We start from the raw sequence: 25728 nt of genomic DNA, 5'->3' as shown, positions 1-25728 counted from the left end.
ATTAATAAGGTTAAGCCATCATTCTTTCCCCTGCTTTGTCAGAAGTGCAATTTCATCACACTTCTCAGTTGCAAAATATACATCACAAGATTCACCTAGATTTTAAATGTTTTAGCACTTTTAGCATATCTACATTTTCATTTTCAGCTTCATGAAACCAGCAGGGGTGGGAATTATCCCCATTTTACATGAGGTATATCATTTTCTTTCCTCCTGCTGGTGATATTCCTTGGTAACTCCTTGAAAGCTCACAAAGAATTAGTTAATGAGTCACCTCTCACTGACAAATACCACATAATGTCACCTGGAGTAAGGCTATAATCATAACAATGCGTTTCCCACAATAGACAGTTGTACTTTTCAGTAAACTCAGAAACAGTTCAAGACAGGTATTCACAGCCAGGACAGGCAAGCCCATATGCTATTCATTTTGAATACATAGTAATGTGGAGTGTAAATTACACCAAGTCATTAAAATTTACTTGTGTCCTGCTAAAAGAACATGGAAAACACTTCATATTCAGCCTTTGAAGGACTGTATCACTCTTTCAGACAAGTGATATCAACTCATCTGTTAGTGATATGGATCCCAAACTAATCTCTGAAAGAAGACAAGTATTTGGTGTGGAATTGGGAAGAAGGTGTAAGGTCTAATATGCTAAAGTTAATTAAAAAAAAAATCCTGTGCTCTAAAAATAAGATTTCCCCCTAATCATTTCATATCCATTTATTTAAAGATATATTTTGAGATAATGCTACCACCCTTTCCCACTTCATCTGTGATCAATATTGCAAATGAATTGTGTTACCTCAAAATTCATATATTAAAGGCTTCACCCTCAATGTGGCTGTATTTGGAAATGGGGGCCTTTAAAAGGTAAAAAAGGTTAAGTAAGGTCATATTGGTGGGGCCTGATCTATAGTACTGGTGTCCTCATAAGAAAAGGAGGAGACTCCAGATCTCTCTCTGTCTCTGTCAGTCTGTCTGTCTGTCTCTCCATGTGTGTACAGAGGAAAGGCCATGTGTACAGTAAGAAAATGGCCATCTAAAAGCCAGGAACAGAGCTTTCACCAGAAATCAACCCTGCTGGACCTTGATCTTGGACTTCCAGTGAGCAAGTAAATGTCTGTTGTTTAAGCTCCCCAGACTATAGGACTTTGTATGGTAGCCCACACAAACTAATATAGTCATATTGGAGGCATAGATCACATACAGAATGTGGGTCTTACTCTGAAGGATCCTATGTCATATGTTTAATAAACTTACCAGATTTCAAGAGTAATATTCTATTGAGCACTAATCTTTGTCCTTAATTATACATATTTAAATATGGGCATATGTCTATTATGTCAATTATATATCAGTAAAGTTGTTAAAAATAAAGAATACCAGACTTTTTATATATATCTTATTTTTACTCCAAAAAAATTACAAGTGAAATTCATGGATTGCTCTCTCTTGACTATTGCAAGGTTCATTGGATTAGTGACACACGGGCCACAGGTAGGGTGGCCAACTGTCTGGTTTGCTTGGGACTGTGAGTTTCTGGGATGTGGGAATTAAGGTGCCAAAATCACAGTTGTCCCAGAGAAACTCGGACATATAAGGTACTCTGGCACAGGCCTGAGCTATGGCTGCAATGACCCCTGGGCAATGAGTCAAAGCCTAGCTTGGAGAGGCAGGACTCACGATGGGTATAATCCATCAGGATCTTCTTAGGATTGAGCATTCATACCTAACAAGTAATTTTAACAGAGATATTTTAGTACAAAAAATTGCTAACTGGGTATAAGGAATTGCTGATTGGGAAACTGAAAAGACAAAATAAAATCCCACGAATGTCTCATAGAGTAGCAACTGCAGGAGTCAGGTGGCCTAGGATTTGGGAACAAAGGAAGTGGTTGGAGTTATTGAATCTTAGATGCTTAAGATGAGGAGGAAATCTACTGGGTGGGGGCCCAGAGTCCTGAAGGGAGTGCTAGCTGGTTGGTGCTTATTGTGTCCTTGGGGAAGGGAGTAATGAGGCCATCTGTGCAAGGATTGCAAAGACTGAAAACTGAGACCAACAGTCACTACCAGAATGAAGTGGTACTGCCAGGTGAGGAAGTGTTGCTTGAGGGAGGCTAATCAGAGCAGGAGTCCCACCGGGCGGAAGTGTTCCTTGTCACTCCTCAAGCCTTGCAGGCTCCCTCTAGCCTCTGCTGGCAGAACCCAACAGGGCGCAGCTGGCAAAGCAGAGACTTGGTTAGAGAGTCCCAGTTCTGCATCAGAAAACAGAATATAGAAGGGCTGGTTGGTAATTGACAGACTACCTTAGCAACTGGCCCAGTGGTAGGATGAATGAAACACAGGAGAGGTGTTCAAAAGGCAGCACAGATCTGACAAACATTTACTACAAAGCAATGAGCTGTCACAAAGCCTGTGAACTTGATTCCAAGAACAGAGCTGAGGGACCCTTGGCCATCAGTTAAAAATGCTGCAGGAAGTGGAGCAGCTGGTTAGAAGCCGAGGGAACACACAGCAGCAGCAAGAAGTAACACCTGACAACAGAGAGAAGGCACGAATGGAAAACCTGCTATTACTGAAGGTGTTACATGCAGAGGGAGGCAGCCAGTTTATTTCAATAACCATTGAAAGTAACAGGAAAGGGAGCAAGGTACTATGCTAAGTGTTCTATTGGATGCTCCAAGCAGCCATGTCATTTCACCGTCAAAACAGTGCCAGAATGGAGGTATTATTTGCTGTGTTGTGAAAGAGGAAAAAGCTTAAAGGAAGTGAATTAATTTGATCACATCGATAAGTAATCTGTGGAGCAGGAATTTGATTCCAGGTCTGTCTGGATTTAAATATTTGCCCCAATATTATCATGAGGCCTCACTGTACATGCCACTTAGCATAAATAACCCACTGGCATTGTAGATGTTTTTAACAATGGTCTTGAAATAACATCAAGGCGACATTCTGCCCCTTTTCCTATTTCTCTCATTCCCAGAGTGGGGCAGGATCCTGGTCAGTAACAAGGGCAACACTGGAGGCAACATAGACCAAAAATAAGGAAAAGGAGAGAAAATCCCCTAGGGAACAGAAGAGTTACCTCTTTTGCTTTCTAGGTCCATGGGTATGAGATTCCTGGCTGGAGGAGTAAAATGATATGTGCCCCCCCCCTCGCCCCCTCCGGAGAAGGCAACTTTATTGAGGACATAATTTTGTGAGAGGGAAATTGTCTTTTACTCTTTTCTCTTCTTTTAATTGGTTATATTAGTCTGTGCCCAGTTTTGGACTGGATTTGTTTTCTGCAAAGGAAACAGAAATGAGGAAACAGGCCAGGCCGATTGGGCCCTAAGGCATTGGCTTAGGACACCTGGTTTTGAATAATGCTCTAGGCTCTAGGTACAGATGACTTTGAAGTGTCTCCACTGGCTCATCCCATCCACCAGGACAGCTAAGCCTCCCCCATGGTTCGGAGAGCCACTGGCTGAAGTACACCGGAGCCCCAGTGTAGGGGCAGATGCTGAAGAGAGTTTGGATTCAGGAGAGAAGGATTCACCATCACACTTGCTCAACTCCATTTAAGAAGTCAGGAGAGGGTGAAACACATTTTAGAACAATCCCCCAAACACGTATTTGGGTTATTAAATGAGAAAGATTCAACAAGATGGGAAATTCGTGGACATGGAATGTTTTAATCATCAATGGCATGAGAGAACTAAGCAAAGATATTCCTTGCTTTGATTGGCAGGAGACACTTTTCAGTTCCCACTATGCTATTTCTTGTGTAATATTCCTGACTTCTCTCCCCTGCCATCTCACTCCTCCCATTAAATGTACCTGAGTAGAAAGTTTAGAACAAGGTGGAGATTGCTTGTACACTGACTGCTTCATCTCCCTTTCCTCTGGGAGCTGGAATGTTCTCCTTCGTTTGCTGCCATGAGTTAGCTTAACAGGGAGACCTTGTCCTTGTGGGCCAGGCCTGGGGGCCGAGAGTCCTGCCATGGCTTCGGTGTGAGTGAGCCTAGTTTTGGGATTCGTCATTAGAAAGTTGCTTATACTTGACATAGGTTACATTACCCAATATCATCCTTATCATCAATAGTGGTAGGTTTTGCTTATCTATTTGTCTTATTACTTTGTCTTAGTTTTAAATTGCTTCATAACTTACCACAAAAAAGGAGTGAGATTTATCAAATCCCCTTAAACTCAAATAATACAAAATGCCCAACATATTCTTTCTTTTTTTGGAATATGTTTTGAGATTATTTTTTGTAGACTTATACCAGGAATAGCAAGAAGACAAAAAAGAGAAGAAAAAAGATATTTTTTTCTGTGTCATTTTTTTTTCCTGGCCAATGTACATAACTATTTTTAAAAAAGTATAGCCCACTTACATAGTTTTTTTAAAAATATATTTTTATTGATTTCAAAGAGGAAGTGAGAGGGAGAGAGAGCTAGAAACATCAACAATGAGAGAGAATCATTGATTGGCTACCTCCTGCATGCCCCACACTGGGGACCAAGCCCGCCGCAACCCGGGCATGTGCCTTGACTGAAAATCAAACTATGACCTCATGGTTCATAGGTCAATGCTCAACCCCTGAGCCATGCCAGCTGGGATATTTTTTTATTTTTGTATTCAATATTTAGAACTCTTTTTTAAATATATATTTTATTGATTTTTTACAGAGAGGAAGGGAGAGAGATAGAGAGTTAGAAACATTGATGAGAGAGAAGCATCGATCAGCTGCCTCCTGCACACCCCCCACTGGGGATCTGCCTGCAACCCAGGTACATGCCCTTGACCGGAATCGAACCTGGGACCCTTCAGTCCGCAGGCCGACGCTCTATCCACTGAGCCAAACCGGTTTCGGCATTTAGAACTCTTTTTTAAAAATATTTTTTTTATTGATTTCAGAGAGGAAGGAAGAGGGGGAGAGAGATAGAAACAAGAGAATCATTGATTGGCTGCTTCCTGCACACCTCACACTGAGGATTGAGCCTGCAACCCAGGCATGTGCCTCAACTGGAAATTGAACCATGACATCCTGGTTCGTAGGTTGATGCTTAACCACTGAGCAACACTGGTTGGGTACTATTCAGAACTCTTACCTGCATATGTAGGAATTAATTTATACTCCCAATTATAATATTGTATTGTTCCTAAAAAATAAAAACTGTATACCAACTATTATAGATCTTTAACACCTTCTAGGTAAACCAATGTTTTTGTTATTTTTAAATGACTATATTGAATCCTTATTAATAACTTAAAGGGCTTATGATCTAATATAGAATATACAAAATTAGAGGGTTTTTTGTTATTATTTAGTTTCTTAAACATTTTATGTATTTGTGAGAAGAATATTTTTTAAAATCCCCCATCCTCTCTGCCCAGAGTGACCACCGCTAATATTTTTTAAAAATATATTTTTATTGATTTCAAAGAGGAAGGTAGAGAGACAGAGAGATAGAAACATCAATGATGAGAGAGAATCACTGATCGGTTGCCTCATGCATGCTCCTCACTGGGGATTAAGCCAACAACCTGGGCAGGTGACCTTAACCAGAATCCAACCTGGGACCTTTCAGTCTGCAGGCCAATGCTCTATCCACTGAGCAAAACCAGCTAGGACCCACTGCTAACATTTTGATACATATTCTCCTAGATTATATTTGATATAATGAATGAACAACACACACACACACACACATCTACATCTCTTATTTTTCAAATAAAGAAATTCAGTCCCAGGGAGATGACTAGACTAAATTAACTTTATTATTGTCAATGTGAGACAAAAATCAGAGCTCTTATACCAGTTTTAGAAATGGCTCAAAGAATCTTCCCTTGTGAAATAACCTATATAATAAAAGTCTAATATGTTGGGTGTACAACTGTTCGACTGCTCAACCAATCACTACTATGTGCACTGACAAGCAGGGGGCATATGCTCTGACTGGTTGATCAGCTTGCTGCTGGGGTCTGGCTCATTGGGACTGGGCGAGACGGGCCAGACATGCCCTGGAGCCCTCCTGGGGTCCCTCCCCAGCCCCGATCGTGCACCAGTGGAGTGCCTCAGTCTGGCCTGCACCCTGTCGCAATCCAGGACCCCTGGGGGGATGTTGGAGAGCTGGTTTCAGCCTGATCCCCCACAGACCAGCCCAAAGGACCCCACTGGTGCACGAATCTGTGCACCGGGCCTCTAGTCTTTAAATATCAAAGGATCAGTGAATTGGTATTAGCTTTTATAAAAAGTTGTTAACAGGGCATGTGTTTTGACTAGAGCTCTCCAAGGTTCTTCGTTAAAATGATAAACACCAAAAGCAGGAAGGTGGTTTAGTGAAGGCTCTGGGAGAGAAAGGTAAACCCCACCAGTATGAACACATTTGGGGGAACCTTTGGAAAGAAGCAGCTCATCAGAAAAGGCATCCTGCCCAGGTACTGCCATTTCTCAAAGGAGTGGAGAAGAAGAGGAAACTGAGACTACATTAGACCGATTGGGAGACTAAAATCCTAAATGACATCTAATGGAGAATTCCACGTAGAAAATGTACTATTACCAGACGTAGAATTACAGTTTTTATTTTTCAGTTGGATCATGATAAAGGAAATTGCCCCACCTGAACCTGGCCACATGCTGCTTAGACCCTCCTCCTGTCCACAGCACCTCTCCTGACCAGGTGGAGGTGGAGGGCCTCTTTTCTAAACCAATTTAAATCTGAAAGTTCCAGGCAAAGAATTCCAGATGAAGAGGAAGAAACACAGTGCATCACAATTCAGTTGCGGTGGGTATGTTTTTCCTATAGAATTCAATGTGCTTTTTAAGTCTTGCAATTATTTTCTTTACTTTGCCATATATTAAAAGCTTTATAGCTGTAGCTTGATTTTAAATGGTGATGTTCCAAATATATTTGAGATCTTTACAATGGTTATTTATAGGCCTTAATTTGGATATTCAGGGCAGTGTGGAGCATGTTCACTTTCTGAAAGCTGACAACTGCTCCAAACATGATTCCAAGAGTTGTCTGCTTGTGTGACCCTGTGCGGTGGACGTAGTATTTTCTGAGTTAATCAAGCAGAATTATGCTCTTCCTCCGGGGTCGCAGTATCTATGTGGGCATTTTGAAATGAATGCAATAAAAGGATTGAATAATCTGTTGCAGAATACAATGGAGGATGGCATCATGATAAATTAAAGACATAATTATTAAAAATACTATTTATTTTTCTAATAACATTTGTAAAAGAAATGCATATTCATTATAGATTGGGGAATATAGGAGAAATGCCAGACCACTCCTGGAACACCACCACTGGGTCTGTGTCAAGCGTTCTAGGGACACACACACACACACACACACACACACACATGCGCACACACATTCAAATAAACAGACAAAAATTAGTTTATGGTCCTTATTGTTTATAACTTTTTAACTCATATTCATAATATGAATATTTATCCATGTCATTAGCTATTCTATTAAAACACACATTTTAATGGATGACAAATGTTCCTTGCTCTAGCTATTTCATCATATTTGTGTTTAAGATTTCGGCTCTTACACCTCTAAGTTGTTTCTCTTCTTTATAAATAATCATGTTAATAACATCTTTAATAAATAATTGTTTATACCTCTGATTATTTCCTCACAATAAATTCTTATAAGTAGAATTAGGAAAACAAACGATATAGATTTTTAAGGATTTTGATGCACATTGGAGTATTTCCTATTAAAAAGAATGCAGCAGTTCACATTCCCACCAACAGCATGTAAATATCCACTTTCTCATGTCTTAAGGAATACTAAATCCTATCATCAAGTAATTGATTATATGATGGGCTAGAATGGCACTGGTGTTGAAAGTCCCTGTCTTTGATTGGCACATAAGTTGAACTCTGAATATTTTCATTGTCCATGTACATTTTATTTTTTGTTCATCAGGTTTTCACATTTTGCCAATTTTCCTACTGGCATATGCAGCTCCTTCTCCCATGAAAGAGCATTTTATGTCTGTATTAGGCATCATGACCCGTTGTCTGGAAGGTGTTTCCATTTCCTTCTAGTTTATGCCTTTCAGATCTTGCTTTTGGCAGCTTTTGCTGCATAAACATTTAAAATTTTTATGTGACCAAGCCCATCAATCTTTTGCTTTACGTTCTCTTTATTTCTATGCCTGGAAATGCTTTCCCCACTCGGAGACAGCATTTGATCTGGAACAACACATAAAACGTTGTTTCACAACTATGCTTTTTTAGTGGTTCCCTCTGGAAGGGAATTTGTGGGAAGTGAGCAAGGTGAGAGCAGAGAGGAGCAAGGGCACAGTGGGGAGCCAAGGAGTGGATGCTGATGAGACGTTCACTTCTGATTATGCTCCCGAGGCTTTTCCCCTTTCTATTAACTACAAGCAATGAAGATTGATGAGAGGAAGGAAGAAGGAATCGGCGTGCTCTGAACCATTGCCTTTGGGAGGGCTGGGAGGATCCTGGCATCTGTCACAACTCTGCCCTCAGGCAAGCCTCGGGTGCCATCCTGCCTAGGGAGCCTGCTGGCCCCTCTGCTTGCTTGCTTCTCACCTGTCTAGGAATGGGGGTGGGGGAACCTGGGGAAAGAGAAGGTAACAGGTGCATGGAGCACGGAGTAGCATCTTGAGCTGTGTGGTTAGTGAGAGGGAAGCCATTCTTCCGAATCCGCCACCTATCTCCACCTGCCCATCTGTCTCCCTTTCCTCAGTCGGGAATCAAAACACAGGCTCAGACGTTTATTTCACAATAAAGGACACAGCACCAATGTGAGCTTTCACGTGATTAAGGGACGGCCGCTAAAGAATGAAATTGAAGCGATCAACCAGAGGGAGCTGAGGCCTGGCTGCTCTAGGATTTGAACCCGGAGGCAGCCAGGACCTGTGCCTCCCCAGGAGGCTGGCCTTGTAGTCCGGATGAATGCCAGGTAACACCATCAAGACCAATAAGCCTCACTCTTGACTCCTGTGATCTTTGTGTTATGGGAGTTATTCTTGAGATTATACACATAGTCAGTGGAGAAGATAAGAATTGGAGAACAGAGCAATGTTAAAGAGTAAATATGTCACCTTTAATTTCCCATACATGGTGGAATTTCTGGCAAATTATTTAGCTGAATTCTGCTCTACTGTGAGAGCAAGTGAGAGCCTTGGATGTTGGAAGGAGACTGTCTCCTTGTTTGTTGCTTTGCATAAGGATAAAACACAAGCTTAAGACCGGCTAGGTCCCAGGAAAGGGACAGGGAAGAAGGTAGGGTGAATGCTACTGTCGATACCTCTCAGAATGTGATATTAAACATAACAATGTTCTCCACGTACTTGTATCAGTTCACTTATCTGGCTCAGCAGAGGACAGATCTTTACCAAAATTGGAGTGTATGTTTGGGGATGGTCTGATTCAAAATACAGACTCCTGGAGAGATAAATTGACCTTGGGGGTTTCTGCAGAGGTATGTGCAAGAAAAAGCAGTCAACCTTCAGAGGTTCTTCTGGTGGTGAAACTGCCTCCAGTCGCTGGGCACTTGTGTGAGTAGGTATAGCCATCTTAGGGTATGTGGCAATGGGAATTCATCACTATATTTCATAATAGTTCTATTGATTTCTGATTCAAGTCCCTACTCTCGTCAAGCCCATCACCTTGGGTGAGGGTTTAGACTGAGGCAGTAAGCCAAGAAGCAGACTTACGCAGGGCACCAGAGGGTAGGCACATGCCTGTTGCTTTCCAGGGCTGTTAACTGAAGAGTAGAAAGACAAGACATGCAACTACATAATTTATTACAGATACTGATTTGACCTGAGGAAGTGGGAGAAACTGTAGGTCAGCAGAACCCAGAAGCTCTTGAAGAACACAGACTCCCGTGCGCCTTCATACATAATATATGTTCTTCCCTTTGATGTCTTCATTCTTTTCTATGGTTCAAAACCTTCATTGTCCTCCCAGACCTGTCTCCATGTGGAGCTGACTAGACTGTTAGAAGTTTGTCTCTAATTACTGTTTGCTTAACTCACAAGTAAATTCCTTATTATATTATTATTATCACAAGGGAGTAAGAGCCCTGTTATCAAGGTAACATAGAATGGTGTAAACACACTCTAAACTAGCCCTAGACCAGCTTGTCATCATTTTGAAAAACCCTAACTTAACTCTGGTGCCGTGTCACATATAGAAATTTTTTGATATTTGCAATCATAGTAAAACAAAGATTTATATTTTTGATATTTATTTTATATATTTAAATGCCATTTAACAAAGAAAAAATCAACCAAAAAATGAGTTCTCGTGTCACCTCTGACTCCTGTGTCATAGGTTCGCCATCACTGCCCTAGACCTATAAACTTACTTAGTGCTCCACTGTTCTTGGCTCACCTTACTTGTTCTTGTGATCCTAAGAATGCCAACTACTTCCCCATTCTGCATGTTTTCTCCCCTTGTTTTGTCTCTCTGTCTTCACAGAAACCTGGCTCACCTGCACAGTTCCCCTTGAAACTGCTCATTTAACTCTTCAAATGCTTTCTACTCTCCATCAGAGAATAGTAGACCTTTTTTCTCAGGCTTTGCTTCATAACAGAATCATCCCTAAGGGGCGAGACCCAAGCTTCAGTGTTTTTGAAGCTCTCCATGCGATTTAAATGGACAGCCTATTTATTTATTAGCCAGGGGACCAGAGTCTTGCTACTCAAAGTGTGCACCTCAGATCAGCAGGATGGGTGTCACTGGGGCTTGTTAGGGCTGCAGAACCTTGGACACCATCCCCGTTCTACTGAGTCCAAATCTGTAGTTAAACTAGATCCTCGGGTGATTCGTAGGCACATTGATGTCTGAGAAGAGGAGAGACTCTCCAGTCAATATATCACAATAACAGTGTCTCCCTGTCCATCCTTCAGCCAAAGATCATCAGGAACACACCTGAATCAAACAAGGTTAGTTTATTCAGCTTGTTGCCACGTGAGAAAGTGCACATCAGAGGAACCATAGGGCATGTAGGGAAGAGGGAACCAGGAGAGGCTATTACAGGAGTTGGATTTGAGCCCCATAATTTAACAGTGGGGGGCTAGAGCCCATTTTAATCCTCCCCACTCCTAGATAAAAAGGACCAAGATCCAATCACCCCTAGCCTTCCTGATGACACCCAGTCCAGAAGTAGTCTCTGCTTTCTTGCACTCCTCTTAAAGGAAAAAGCATTTCGGCATATGCTGTAAGCTGGGCAGAGAGAAGAGCGTTGGTGGTTATTAGCAGTTCAGTATTGGTACAGCATGTAGCTAACAGACAACCATATCACACTGTGGACTTGCATTAAGCTGCGTAGGATGGTGCTAAAAGGGCTTTTTGTAGCAATAACTGGGGATATTAAACACTGCTTCTGACCACTCTTGTGCTGACTGTGAATGTCGGGGCTCCACACAGCCCTTGCCAACCTGAGCCAACACTGCTGAACAGGCTAGCAGCCTCCCGGTCTTCTCTGACTCCAAGGAGAGCAGAAGCCTGGTGACCACAGGCCAAGAGGAGGGGGAGAGAAATGATGAGGTGCTAATCAATGTGTATGGAATTTCAGTGATCAAGGTGAACCAACTTCCAGAAACCTGCTGTACAATATTGTGCCTAGAGTTAAAAATGTAGCAGTATACACTGAAAAATCGAAGAGGGTAGATCTCATGTTAACTGTTTTTAACACAATACAATTACAATAAAAATAATTAAAGATATTTGGAAAGAAGAGGAAGGGTCTTTAGGAAGAGAATGTTTTGTTGGGCATCTGGGAGCATCCGAGTCTGAGGAGTTACCCTTTTTCTCTCTTCATTAAGGGAGAAGCCACGGGACATTTCCTCCCTAAAACTGTGGTGTTTCTGGATGTAGAGCCAGAGGTCTAATTTCACCTGGAGTTGTTTAGTGGCAGCACCTGCAGCCAAGCTCCAATGGCATCAGAGAAATCCTGTGGAAGAAAGTAAAGTGGCAGAGCTGCTTAGTCGAGGGATCACAGTCACCTCCAGAGCCCCGCCTCCTTCCTACTATCTTCTGGTCCTAGATTGACAAGACAGGAAATCCTAAATTTCCCATGGAGACAGATTACCCAGGGCAGGTCTGGACCTTCAGGCAGGTCTGAATCTTCAAAGGGCAAAAGGAGAGTCCATACAAAGGCTTTGTGGTGACCCCCTGCTAGAGGTGAGGAGATGGTCATACCATCTCATTCATTTAGACTGTCAATCAGAAGGTTTCATAAGCCGTCCTAGCTGTGGATTTGGGCTGAGTTGCCACCATGAAATATTACACCAGCCAAGAGAGCCAACCCTGACACCCTGGATCTTAGCAGCTGACATTATCCGAGCACTGGACATGCTCCTGGCACGCCAGGTTCCTCCCCACAGAGGCTGACTCCCCTCCCCTCTTCCCCCTTACCAAAATAAATTAGAAGCTCAGGAGGAGCAGGAGGAGGGAGGAGCATTCAGAGTGATGGCTGCTTTCCTATCAGGTACAGGCAATCCCACAGCAGTGCCTATGGCTGACTACTCTAGTACCACTGAGATTTAATGTGAGCTTGCTATCACACACAATCCACAATGTTTGTACAGAATTGCTTAGTCAGTTTTCAGGCTAACTAACCATCTAATAATCAAGCACATATTTTTTTATATGGCCCACAAAGCTATCATTGCTTTTTTGTTTTTTTTTGTGTGTGTGTTTTTTGTTTGTTTCTTTGTTTTGTTTTTGTAAAAAATCTTGCTGAAATCAAGACCCAGTGTCCCAAGGGAAAGTTATATGGCTGACATATTATTAACCCCACTGGCTCCTAGGCACTGCTCCTTGCTTTGCTAAGTGCTTACAAAAAACACTTATGGGCCATCTTATCAGGGCTGATACAGTGATGATTATTGAGTTTTGCTATAGTAATCAGGGCACTTCACAATTATCTCATTTTATTCACTGTTAGACCTCTAGGTGGGGACAGAGTCTCAGACACTCATGGTAGATTGTCGCCAGGCTTGGAGACTCAGAACCAGGATCTGGGCTGTATGACCTATAGGGCCAGGTGGAGGTGAGACCTGAGGGAAAGGGTTCTAATTGAGGCCTTATTTCCATCATGTTTCATTTTCTAGGACTCAGGAGAACCTTTCCCTGTGCTCCTGCCCCCCTTCTGGCTTCTTCACTAGCTTTTTGGCATCTTCTTCACTAAGACAATTGTGATGATATAAACATGGTTTCATTTTCGAAAGTCTCCCATGATCTTTCAGCTGTGTGTCCTTTTAAAGTCTTTGCAATGAACCCATTTACTCTACTTCAATTTTAAAAATCTATTTTCCCTAAAGTCTATGTAACATCTGGTGATTCTCAGTACTCCCTTTCCTCATATTGTTTTTCCTCTTTCTTCTTTAAATTAAAATTTCATTGTTCCAAGCCTAACAGAAGGATTGGTATTGATTGTTATGTGGTAGTGAATCAATTCCAACTCCTGGAGACCCTGTGAATGAGTGATGTGCCCAATGCCCTGTCCTCACCCACCTGGCTCGGCTCTGGTAGACCCTGCCTATGGCTTCTTTCAGTGATTTGTAACATTGCCCCAAATCACAAGGTCAAATATAGAGAGAGCATTTTAACCTTATTAATATACATTGTTAGTTCTTACGGCTTCTGAAAGCAGATTCTTCCCTCTAAAAGATATCCCTGTGAAGCTGAAAGTCTTGTGAGGGCTATTAGAACGCAGTTTGAGAGGCTGGACTCTGGGTCCCAGTGGCATGACTTCAATGACTACCCACATTGCTTCCATATTTGTTAAATTTGCATGGGTGTATCTACAGCAGCATCTAAACATTCAAGTGTAAGCACTTGTGGAAAATCATTCGATTAGTTGCTTTTGGAGTAGCTCAAGAATAGACTCAAACTCACCCTCTCTTCCTTATTTTGTTGGTTTATGCTGGCTGTCAGAGCTGCCCTGAAGCTTTCAATGAGATTGATTGATCTGCCTCCAAGAGTTGTGTTAGTGTGATCCCATCAATTACACCCTCCATGGCTTTCCCGGGTGCTTTGTGATTGGCTAAATATGCCCTGTGGATGCTTCTTTCCTAAGTGCACATATTCCCCTAGAAAGGCCAGGCTCACAGTGAATAACTATAAAGGCCTTGGGCTACTGAGACACTTGGCATTCTGTGAAATATAATGCATTCTTATATCTTTTCTTTTTAATTCTCCCAGGAGCGCTGGAATGGTTTTTCCTGAATGTTTTTGGTAAATATTGAGAGATCAAGCTTTTCTTCCAAGTCCTGCTTTTTAAGAGGAGTAACTAGAGCAAGACCTGGAAGCCTGAATCGCAACCTCTAATTTAATATTTTCAGGGAAAGTGCTACCTCTTCATTTAAATTGGAGTCACAAATCCATATTTCTTCACTCTCTTTTCTCCTAAGTTTGACAAGAATGGCTCTCTCTGAACTCTGCCAGCAGCAAGCCAAAACTCCTAAAGGAAATTATAGCAAGCACAGGAGGGGTAGTGTGACAGTTATCAGCTCACAATATGACAAGAGCATCCATCATGTCTGCTTTTAGGCCCACGGTCTAGGGAGAGGAAAACACAATAAAGCAAATACCAGTGCAGAGGGCTTGATTGACGTATCAGTAAGCTCAGTGGTTGTTAACCTCTGACTGAGGCTCTGTCTTCTTTGCACTCCTCACACCTGAGGTTGCCATCAGGTTCTTACCTGGACCCAAGGGAGGTGCAAAGCTCTGCTCCAGCAATAGTTCTTTGGTTTTCTTTTATTATTATCATTTTTAATTTTTTATTACTTTTCTTTTAATTAAGAATGTCTTAAATTCAGTTTGGCATGATATTTAATCATCAAATAGTTATTCAAGGATGCTGTGATTGTTATTTTCCATTTTAATCTTTAAAAATGTTTAACTTGTGGTTAAAAAAATCCCACAACATAAAATTCATCATCTTACTTTTTTAAAGTGTAGAGTTCAGTAGTATCCTATATAATAAAAGCCTAATATGCTAAGTGTCTGGTCGTCCGGTCAGCTGTTCAACCAATCAAAGTGTAATATGCTAATGCTATGCTAAGGCCGCTCAACCACACTCTATGATGTGCACTGACCACCAGGGGGCATATGCTCCAACTGGTATGTTAGCTTGCTGCTGGGGTCTTGCCGATCCGGATTGAACGAGATGGGCTGGACACACCCTGGAGCCCTTCCGTGGTCCCTCCCCAGCTGGCCAACCTCCCGCATCCCTCCTTGGCCCTGATTGTGCACCAGTGGGTAGAGAAAAGAGGGAAGAGATGAGCAAATTTGGAGTTAGAAATTAATCATTAGACTATTGGATAAGGATCAGGTATAATTGATAAACCATAAAATTCAGGAAGGGAACTTTTTTAATTTGCTAAACGTTGCAAATTTGCTAAAAATCCCTCCCTGGCCCCGATTGTCCATCAGCCTGGCCTGCACCCTCTTGCAATCCAGGACCCCTTGGGGGATGATGTAGAGCTGGTTTAGGCCCACTCTCACAGATCAGGCCAAAGGACCCCACTGGTGCACGAATTCATGCATTTGTGCATCAGGCCTCTAGATAAGTATATTCACATTGCTGTGCAATGGATCTCTAGAACTTTTCATCTTGTAAAACTGAGCCTCTATAACCATTGAACAACAACTCCCCATTTCCCTCTCTTTCCAGCCTCTGGCAACCATCACTCTTCTTTTCATTTCTGTGAGTTTGATGGGTTTATACATTATTTGTCTTTTTGTGACTGACTTATTTCACTTAGCATAATGCCCTCATCATTCACCCATGTGGTAGCATGTGATAGAATTTCCTTTTTAAGGCTAAATAATATTTCATTATAAATATACCTCACATTTTCTTTCTCCATTTATTTATTAGTGGACATTTGGATTGCTTCCACTTCTTGGCTATTGTAAATAATGCTGCAATGCACAGGAGTGTGCCCTTTGAAGGTTTTTTTTTTTTGTTTTTTGTTTTTTTTTCCCCCCCACAGATGTCTTTCAAATGCTCAGGGGACCAACCATAGCTAGAGACCCTTTAGGATGTCTCTTAAGATACAAAAGTTGCTAGTCTATAATATAATATTTAAAAATTTACGCAAAACAACCTGTGTTAGAAAGGCTCCACAAGTGAAGGGGGTTAAAGAGATAAGACAAAAAATTCAGTTCTAAGGAATGTTTTGCCTGGTTAAAAAAAAAAAAAAAAAGAGAGTTGGTTGTGGAGAAATGAAATGCATTTGTGGGTTGCATGTTTCAGGAAGTTTCTATTGGCTCTGCAAGGATCAAGAGAACAGGTGAGGCGCGGAGGCATGTGGGGGCACCATGGCTCGCTAAAGGCCTCCCAACTGAGGACCACAATTTCATTCCCAACGAGCCACCCTGCTTTCCTTCAGAACCACGTAGCACATGAATAAGCACTCCTGAAACACAAAAGTTTGATGGTCCTTGGTCCATAGAATAGGATTTATTCTCTTTATCTCACAATGGAAGAGCTCTATTATGTGGCCCTAAATTTGTTTTATGGTCTTTTTTTACTCTTTTCATTTCATGGAGGCTGTGGGGCAGAATTTGCTGATTGACCTGGGTTTTTATCTCAAGCCTGTCAAACTTCAATATGTGTGACCTTGAACTTGTTATTTAGCTTCTTGGAATCCCAGTTCCTTATCTTTAATACCCACTTTCATTGTAAGGATTAAATAAAATTAAATAGGATAAAAAAATCTAACTTTTAGCAAATTAAAAAAGTTCCCTTCCTGAATTTTATGGTTTATCAATTATACCTGATCCTTATCCAATAGTCTAATGATTAATTACTGACTCCAAATTTGCTCATCTCTTCCCTCTTTTCTCCACCCATTCAAATCTTACATATTCCGCAAATCCAGATCGAGTGCCAATGCTTAGATATGAATCTTAAAGGTGATGAGCAAATAGGCATGACCTTGTGATGCATATAAAAGTAAATCTGTTTGGTGCCTAAGCCATATTTCTCTCCTCCTATGCTATCTAATAGAGTTTGTTTCATTCAGTGGAATGGGATTGCTTAAGACTACCTTCTAAAATTCCAGTCAGGCTTATCTAAATTCTTCTTGGTGTATATCTGACATGTTATGATCAACTACTTAAATTTCTTTTTTCAAGGAAAGTGGGATATTTGGGGACATTCAGGACAGTGAAGGAAAAGACATAAGCTGCCCATTCTTGTCTCTGCTACACCTGGGCCAAGATAAGCTATTTGCATGGCTTAAATATGCTGAAGTTATCTTGCCTTGCTTTCTTGCACTTCTGCCATTCACCATGAGAAGAACATGCCCTGGCTTGACACTGGCCCAAGGACAAGGCAGAGATTAATGGCACAGACCTGAATTCAACCTGCAGGCTAGAGCCAAGCTCAGCTCACTGACAGACTAAATTGAACCATCCTAACCAACCTGCAAAAGTATAGGGAAAAAATAAATGCTGTTATAAGCTACTGAATTTGAGGCTGCTTTGTTACATGATGTTATTTCAGCAATAGCTGGCCAATATGATCACTAATGGAAAAAACAATGTTCTTATGACATATATTAATTTTGACAAGTTGTTATCAGACTTTTGTACTGATTTTAGTTTTCCACACATTGTAACTTTTTGAAGTCAGGGACAATCTATTCGAAGAATGAGATTTAGGCAAATAGAGGACATCAACTTAATGCCCAATAAAATTTACTGACAGTGAAGTATGAAACTGTCCTACCTTCTTTGTCTTGTATCTGCTTTTTATATCAGGTTAGTTGATAATTACTAGTAATTTATTTACATCCTCTGTAGTTGCAGTCTCAGTAACTACTGTAACTGAGAAAGTTGGAACTCTATTTTGAGACGAAATCTCAAAGGACTTTTCAGGTCTGATAAGGTCTCACCCTGTAATTAATTAGCATCCTGTGAAAGGTCAGTGCTAGAATAGAGAATAACACTGCATATCTCTTTTCTGTTTATGCTTGTTAGCCAGAGAATAGATCACCCTCCAGGTCTGACTCCCAATGACTTGCCAAATTTCACTTTACTTGTTGAGGACAAGTGGGCATGTTTCTTTATTGAACTACTTGCTAAAAATAGAGTCCTGGGAAATAAGGATTATAAAGCTTCAGCTGTAATAAGAAAAAAAATGGTGGGGAACATGTTTACCTATTTTTTTAAAAAAGAATGTTTTGTCATCAAATTAGTTTTTGCTTCTCTTTTGAAATATTGCTTCATTCTCTGTTTTACACTGGCTTTTTTAAAGTAGAAGAGCAATTATTAAATTAAAATCAATAGTGGACATACAAAAAGAAACTTTGGTGTGATCTAAAGGGATAAATAATACCAATTATCTGTTGTGATGCAAGGCGGTGGTGGCACTTGGATGAATTTGGGACTAGGGTTGAAGGGACTCTTTTAATATAGATTTTTTAGATTTTCTATTTTTGAAACATGAGTGTATTCCTTCTTTAAAAATTATATATAATTTAACATAAAATTTATGACTTAAGATAGAAACTAAATACCCCAAGCATGTTTGATACCTTTACATGATTTACATAATTCTATATACTTAGCATAATAGATAGTATCTTATGCCGGTTAGTAAATATTATATGAAAGTAATAATTTTTAGATGAGTGAAATCTTGACCCTCAAAGCCATACCTAACATATATTTGTTCTGACTCTGCTAATCAGAGTTATTGGCTCATTTAAGGTGATGGTGTAATTGATTTTATTTTTTAAATCTTTATTGTTAAAAGTATTACAGATGTCCCCCTTTCTTCCTCCATTGACCCCCTCCACCCTGTACCACCCATTCGCCAGGCCTTCACCTATGTCCATGGGTTATGCATATATGCATATAAGTTCTTTGGTTAATCTCTCCCAATCAACCCACCCCCACCTTCCTTCTGAGATTCCCAGTCTGTTCCATGCTTCTATGTCTCTGTTCATCTTTGTTCATCAGTTTATTTTGTTCATTAGATTCCACATAGGAGTGAGATCATATGATACTTGTCTTTCTCTGAATGGATTATTTTGCTTAGCATACTACTCTCCAGGTCACTCCATGCTGTCTCAAAGGGTAAGAGATTCTTTTTTTTTTTTTTTTTTTTTTTTACAGCTGCATTGGTTTTAAATGCTATGCTGTTTTTCTTGGGAAGAAAATAGAGGATTTATGTACTCGATTGCATTGACAAGTGACTGGTTGTTATTATTTTCATAAAAAGGAGGCATATAGATATTATCAGTTGGTGTCAGTTTTTATAATTTTGTAAAAGTAAGCTTCAGAAAAATTTGATTTCAGAAATCCTAAAATTGGAATCTAAATTTTCATTGAGCAGGCAGTAACAGAAGTATCTAATTTAATTTCCAGTCCTTATTTTAAGGTTATGTTTTGAACACCCAGCTTTATCTCCACATGGGCAGGTTCAGGGGTTGGTGAGGATGGTTATCTTTGAGAAAGATGTAGTAAGAATTAATTAACTAATAGGTGAAAAGTGCTCTCTCTCTATCTGTTAACTGCCACTGATTATGAGCTGGGATTATAAGAAAAGATATATATAAAAGATACATATTGTTATGATCTTGAGTACCGTCTCCTTCATCCTTATCCAATTAATTTTGCCATTACATTGATGATCTGCTTGTATGAGATTTATATTTTTTAAATGACTTAGAAGATTAATTTGGAAGAACAGAGTATATTACTTTTTCTGTTGAGTATTTAGAAAATGAGGTCAGCAATTGAGATCTCAGCTGGCTTAGTTCTGTGCCTTGTGAACCCAAGAGGCTAGATTCTCAATCTGAGGGATCACAGTCTTGCTGGCTTCTCTGGAGAAGCATGAGGTCGTGCATCACCATTATCTCAGCTCTAGAGCATGGGCTCAGACAAAATGAGAGAACAGCTTGAGGGTCTGCATCCCCTTCTGTTAGAGTGCCCCTTCTTTCCTCAGTCACTCAATTACTTAACTTACAGAATTGGCAGCAACTTTTCAATTTGAGAAAGCTAATTGAATGTAGTCTTATGAGTTGCCAGACCTGTGATGCTCCAGGGGAAACCCTCTATGCTCCCTTGATATTTTACAGCCAACATGCTCAGACACAGGCCCAGTGCAGCAGGGAAGAGGAAATTCAGTGGTGGGGGGAGGGGAGTTAGTTGCTGTCTTTGAGATTTCTGCATTGGATCATTACTTAATGAGATCTGATAGTCCACTATGGAAGCCCAATATTGATAACATTGATGATAATATTGGTGGTACTATTGATGATAATATTGAAGATAAGAAAACTGTAAATAGAACAAACAACATTGGAGCTTATAGCAGTGTCTTAGCTGGGACTACTATAACAAAATACCATAGACTGGATGGCTTAAACATTCATTTCTCACAGTTCCAGAGGGCAGGAGTCCCAGATCAGGGTGCCAGCATGACTAGGTTCTGGGGAGGACTGGGGTCCAGGCTGAAGGATGCTTCGTATCTTCACTTGGCGGAGAGAGAGCTGGCTAACCCTCTGACGTTTTCTTAAAAGGGCAAGGATCTCATTATGTGGGCTGCACCCTCATGACCTAATTACATCCCAAAGTCCCCACCTTTAAATACCTTAATGGGATTAGGGTTTCAATATATGAATTGGGGGTGGGGGGTGGGATACATATGTTCAGTTCATTGCAGGCAGGAAAAGCAACAACAACTCTTTCAAAATCCCAAATGGTACTTTATAAACACACACCCACACAGACACACATGCAGTCACACAAATACACACATGACACCATGGATGATTTTATGGGACTGAGGACAGGAGTTCAATTGTGGGGTCTTCCCGTGGGCAGCTCTAGTGACTAGAAGGGATGCATCTGCAGCTCTTCCTCTGATACCACATGGAGCAGGACAGACTTAGTGTTTTCTTCAGTTCAGATAAACTCTAGGCATATTTCTTCCTGACTACAGGCCCCTCACCTCCCTTTTCTGAAAGTGTTTTCCGTAGAAACTTGCCGTTGTAAATTCTTTCTCTGCCACTTGAAATGTATGTAAATCTTCTCCCAGCTTCTTGCCCGTTTTACAACCAAGGAAATACCTTTTCCTCAAGAACCTGAGGTACCATATTTTTGAAGCTTAGATGTCAAGTAAGGTAGCACCTCCATGCCTCTACTACATCCTGTCTTTGTGGGAGGTAGGAGCCTAACTTGGGTGGGTGCCAATTAGCAAACAAAACGGGCATCGGTATAGAGAAAACCATTCGTAAGTCACTTCATACCCAACATCCTCCAATAGGTCTCTTTTATTCCTTCTTCCATTTCTGGTCCCTGTTAAAACACATGCCCATGAAAGTGGGGTGAAACATGAAGCAAACGGCACATGTTAGATGGACAATCACTTAGTGTCAATTGCTTGTCCAAACCAAAAGGAGTCACTTGTGGCTTGTAGATGTCAGACTATTTCACTGTTACAGAAAGTAAGAAGATGTAAACATGCATTTGAGCTATAGGTTTTAGATATTATGATGAAATTGTGGAGCCGCATATCTAATATTTTCCCTATGAATTCACATGTACTGTTTTTCACTCCCTTTAGCTCATTGTCTAGGAGTAATAATAAGGTCAGTAATAATATTTGACACGTGAAAAATTTTTTATGTGTGTTATTTCAGTTAATCATCATGACAAGATATATTTTATTTTTATCTTTGTTTCAAATGAGGACTTTGAAACACAGAAGAATGATGTCACTTTCAAGCTTTCACATGGTGGATGAGTAGCAGACCACGATTCAAATCTGTGTTTACTGAATCCAGAAACATTAGCTTTTAACTACCTTATTGCTCTCTGTTCCATATCAGTTGCACACTTTGCTTATCTGGACATGAGGCTCTAAAAAGGAATCAACAGGAGAGACTTCTATTCATGGTAGAAGGGCTATAGGATAAAGAGGGATGATTCACCAATATTGGAAGTCACATTCCTTGATTAATTGGATTAATGTAGACACCATTTACAAAGAAGGGACATGGACATGACTGGATTTGTTGGGTATGTGCATTTATGTAAGTGAAATGTTTTTTTTAATCAAACATTTTGATTTTGTGTATCTAAAAAGTGTACCTTTTTGAAAATATATTTTTTATTGATTTCAGAGAGGAAGGGAGAGGGAGAGAGAAATAAAAACATCAATGATGAGAGAGAATCATTGATTGGCTGTCTCAAGCATTCCCCCTACTGGGAATCAAACCTGCAATCCAGGCACATGCCCTGACCGGGAATCAAACCATAACCTCCTGGTTCATAGGCCCATGCTCAACCATTGAGCCATAACATAGCTTTTATCAGTATAGTTAACATTATAGTCTTAAAAGGAATAAAGTTAGAAACTTTTCAGGCAACTATATCCTTCCAGTGTAGAGTATGATTTCTAGGCCAATGACATTTTTCAAGAAGTTATGTTTTTGACCTATGCTCATCCAAACTCAAATTATTGCATAATGGTTTCATGTTCTTACTAAGGTGTCCATATTTCTCCTGAAAATGCTCCATAGTTATGCTCTTTCCTGATTGATGTCTTGCCTTTTATCAACCAGACTAAGTAGGTGACAAGATGGATTGGAGCAGAGTTCATTTTCTAACTAGATGTGGCTCCGTGAGATATAAAACTTCAACACTTGACATTGTTCCAGATTCTGAAAGTTTACTCACTTTGGAGAACCATGGAATTAACACTTGCATGGAATGTCTTTTAACATGCATCAAACTGTTTGAATAATTTAAAATTTAAATTCAAATATGTGTCTATGCAAAGCCCTTAATATAACATGTTTGAAATGAGGCTGAACATGGAAAATAGTTGTTCTAAACTCTTTAATTTTCTCTAGTCATGCATTTTGTATTTCTGGACCCCTGTACTCACAAACTTCCCACTCAACATCCATCTCCATCAACACACACACACACACACACACACACACACACACACACACACACTCGTACATACAAATCTAGAATGTTTTTCTCTATTTGCTTGCTGAACTAGCTATTCTTCAAGCCTTGTCAATATAATTTTCTGTATTATTTCTCTCCCTTGTCCTCCATCTGATTATAGTTTCCTCCATTTATGATTGAAGATGCTATGTACCTACCTCCTTTTGTGGTGTTCTGAATTCATAAACACATACTCACTCTTAACTGTCTTATTGGACTATGACACATCAAGGATATATCTGTGTCTACGTTCCACATTTAGCACCTCCCTAAGTGCATAATATGTAAGTCAGCTGTCTGATGGACCAGTTGCTGTTTGCATCTCTGTCTGTTAGGCCTTGAAAATGGATATTCAAAAATAAAGAGCATCATCCAGCTAGCGTGACTCAGTGGTTGAGTGTTGACCCATGAACCGAGGGGTCACAGGATTGATTCCTGGTCAGAGCACATGCCTGGGTTGTGGGCTGAACCCCAGTAGAGGGTGTGCAGGATCAATGTTTGTCTCTCATGGGTGTGTCTATCTCTGTATCCCTCTAAAATCAACAAAAATATTAAAAAATTAAGAGCATCTTCAGCATATACCCCTCCTTTATTTGATCTGTTCCCTGTTATGGTTTTAGAGTTAGTCTCCAGGGAGCCCCATTAAGATGTAGATTCCAGGATCCCTTAGACCCATCCTTCATTGTTCTCCATGATAACCTCATTTACAACTGAAAACAGTAACTGCAGTGTCATTCCATAGACACAGAATGGACATTTACTAGTAAGAAAAGTGCTGGAGAACATCCACCCCGGCAGGGGGCAGACGGAGCTTACCCCTGCTTGCTATGAAGGATACAGACATAGAGACATAAAAATTTCATTGCAGCCCAGGGCCCTGAGACCCACTGACTTTATTCCCTAAAACAATATTGTGGAAGGGTCAGTCTTCCACAATATTAAGTTTCCAGGAATATAGTGCTTTACTCCTCCTTTTAAAGTTAATATGCTGTGCAGACATATCTGGGTTTCCTGAAATATTCAGAAGTTACTTCCATAAGAATTTTCACTAATGAAGCCATCTGGTCTTGAACTTCTACTTCTTGGAGGTTTTTGATGGTTGTTTTAATTTCCTCAGTGTTTTCTTTTCTTTCCTTTTTTTCCCCCTAAATCCTCACCAGAGGATATGTTTTTTTTTAAAATATATCTTTTTATTGATTTCAGAGAGGAAGGGAGAGGGAGAGAGATAGAAACATCAATGATGAGAGAGAATCATTGATTGGCTGCCTCCTGCATGGCCCCCACTGGGGATCAAGCCTGCAACCCAGGCATGGGCCCTGACCAGAAATTGTACTGTGACTTCCTGGTTCATAGGTTGACACTCAACCACTAACCCACCTCAGAGGGCTTTTTGTCACTGTTTATTATTCTATTTAGGTTTTGCAGTTCCTCATGATTTAGTCTTAGGAAGGTTATATGTTTCTAGGAACTTATCCATTTCTTCTACGTTATTGAATTTGGTGGCATATAGTATTTTTGTATGATCCTTTGCATTTCTGTGGTGTCTGTGGTAGCTTTCCCACTTTCATTTCTGACTTTGTTTGTCTTTTCTCTTTTTTCCTTAGTGAATCTAGCCAGAAGTTTGTCAATTATATTAAGATTTTCAAAGAATCAGCTCTTGCCTGGCCAGTATGGCTCAGTGGTTGAACTTCGACCTGTGAACCAGGAGGTCACAGTTCAATTTCTGGTCAGGGCACATGCCTGGATTGCAGGCTTAATCCCCAGTTGGGGGTGTTCAGGAGGCAGCTGATCAATGATTCTCTCTCACCATTGATGTTTTTATCACTCTCTCCCTCTTGCTTCCATTCTGAAATCAATAAAGTATATTAAATAAAACATCTCTTTGTTGCATTAATATTTTTTGTATAGTTTTTTTGTTCTCCATTTCATTTAATTCAGGGTTCAATTAATATTACACTGAGTGGCCAGATTATTATGACCACCTGACGTTTGTAGGCAAATTAGCTATAATTTTGTGCTGAAGTTGCTAGAGGGCCATACCATTATAAATAGGGAAGCAGGTTGTTTACCATGACAGTAGAAGTGATTTTTTTCTGAAGATATGGGTAAACAACGCGATTTAACATCCTTTGAACATGGGATATATTTGAATGTGAATGGCCAGATTATTATGACCACCCCATCAGTACTTCGTTGGGCCACCTTTTGCCTTCAATACTGTGGCAATTCTTCCTGACATTGACTCCACGAGATGTTGAAAGGTGATGAGAGGAATCTGACACCATGCCTGATAAATAGCACTGTCCAGTTCTGTGAGATTTGATGGTTGTGGAACCAGCTGCCTGATGACTCTTTTAACTTTGTCCCACAAATGCTCAATTGGATTGAGATCTGGTGATTGTGGGGGCCACCTAAGCAAGGTAAAGTCTCCCTCATGTTCTTGAAACCACTCCTGCATAATATGAGCACCGTGGCACGGCGCATTGTCTTGTTGGAAGAAGCCATCTCCATTGGGATACGCCATCAACATGATAGGATGAACCTGATCAGCAATGATACTTAGGTATGTTGTGCTATTCAGACGTTGTTCCACAAGAATTAAAGGGCCCAAATCATGCCAGGAAAACATGCCCCAAACCATAACACTGCCCCCACCAGCTTGAAGGGTTGTACTCATGCACGTGGGGTGCATGCTTTCATGCTGTTTCCACCAAATTCTCACTCTGCCATCTGCATGATGCA

At 40.5% G+C, this 25728-nt stretch overlaps 1 long non-coding RNA gene across 1 annotated transcript in view; it reads left to right on the top strand.

Annotated features, from left to right (window-relative positions):
- The first annotated feature begins 6663 nt into the window (after positions 1-6663).
- The window catches only part of LOC118655987, a 29847-nt gene continuing 10782 nt past the window's right edge, over positions 6664-25728 (top strand). Inside the window, exon 1 of the long non-coding RNA XR_004967460.1 lies at positions 6664-6781. This is a non-coding gene — a long non-coding RNA (uncharacterized LOC118655987). The remainder of the gene's footprint in view (positions 6782-25728) is intronic.

This window comes from Myotis myotis, unplaced genomic scaffold (assembly GCF_014108235.1).
Source record: "Myotis myotis isolate mMyoMyo1 unplaced genomic scaffold, mMyoMyo1.p scaffold_m19_p_5, whole genome shotgun sequence".
Lineage (NCBI taxonomy): Eukaryota > Metazoa > Chordata > Mammalia > Chiroptera > Vespertilionidae > Myotis > Myotis myotis.
Note: the sequence above shows the minus strand (reverse complement) of the source record. Positions and strands in the feature narration are given on the sequence as shown.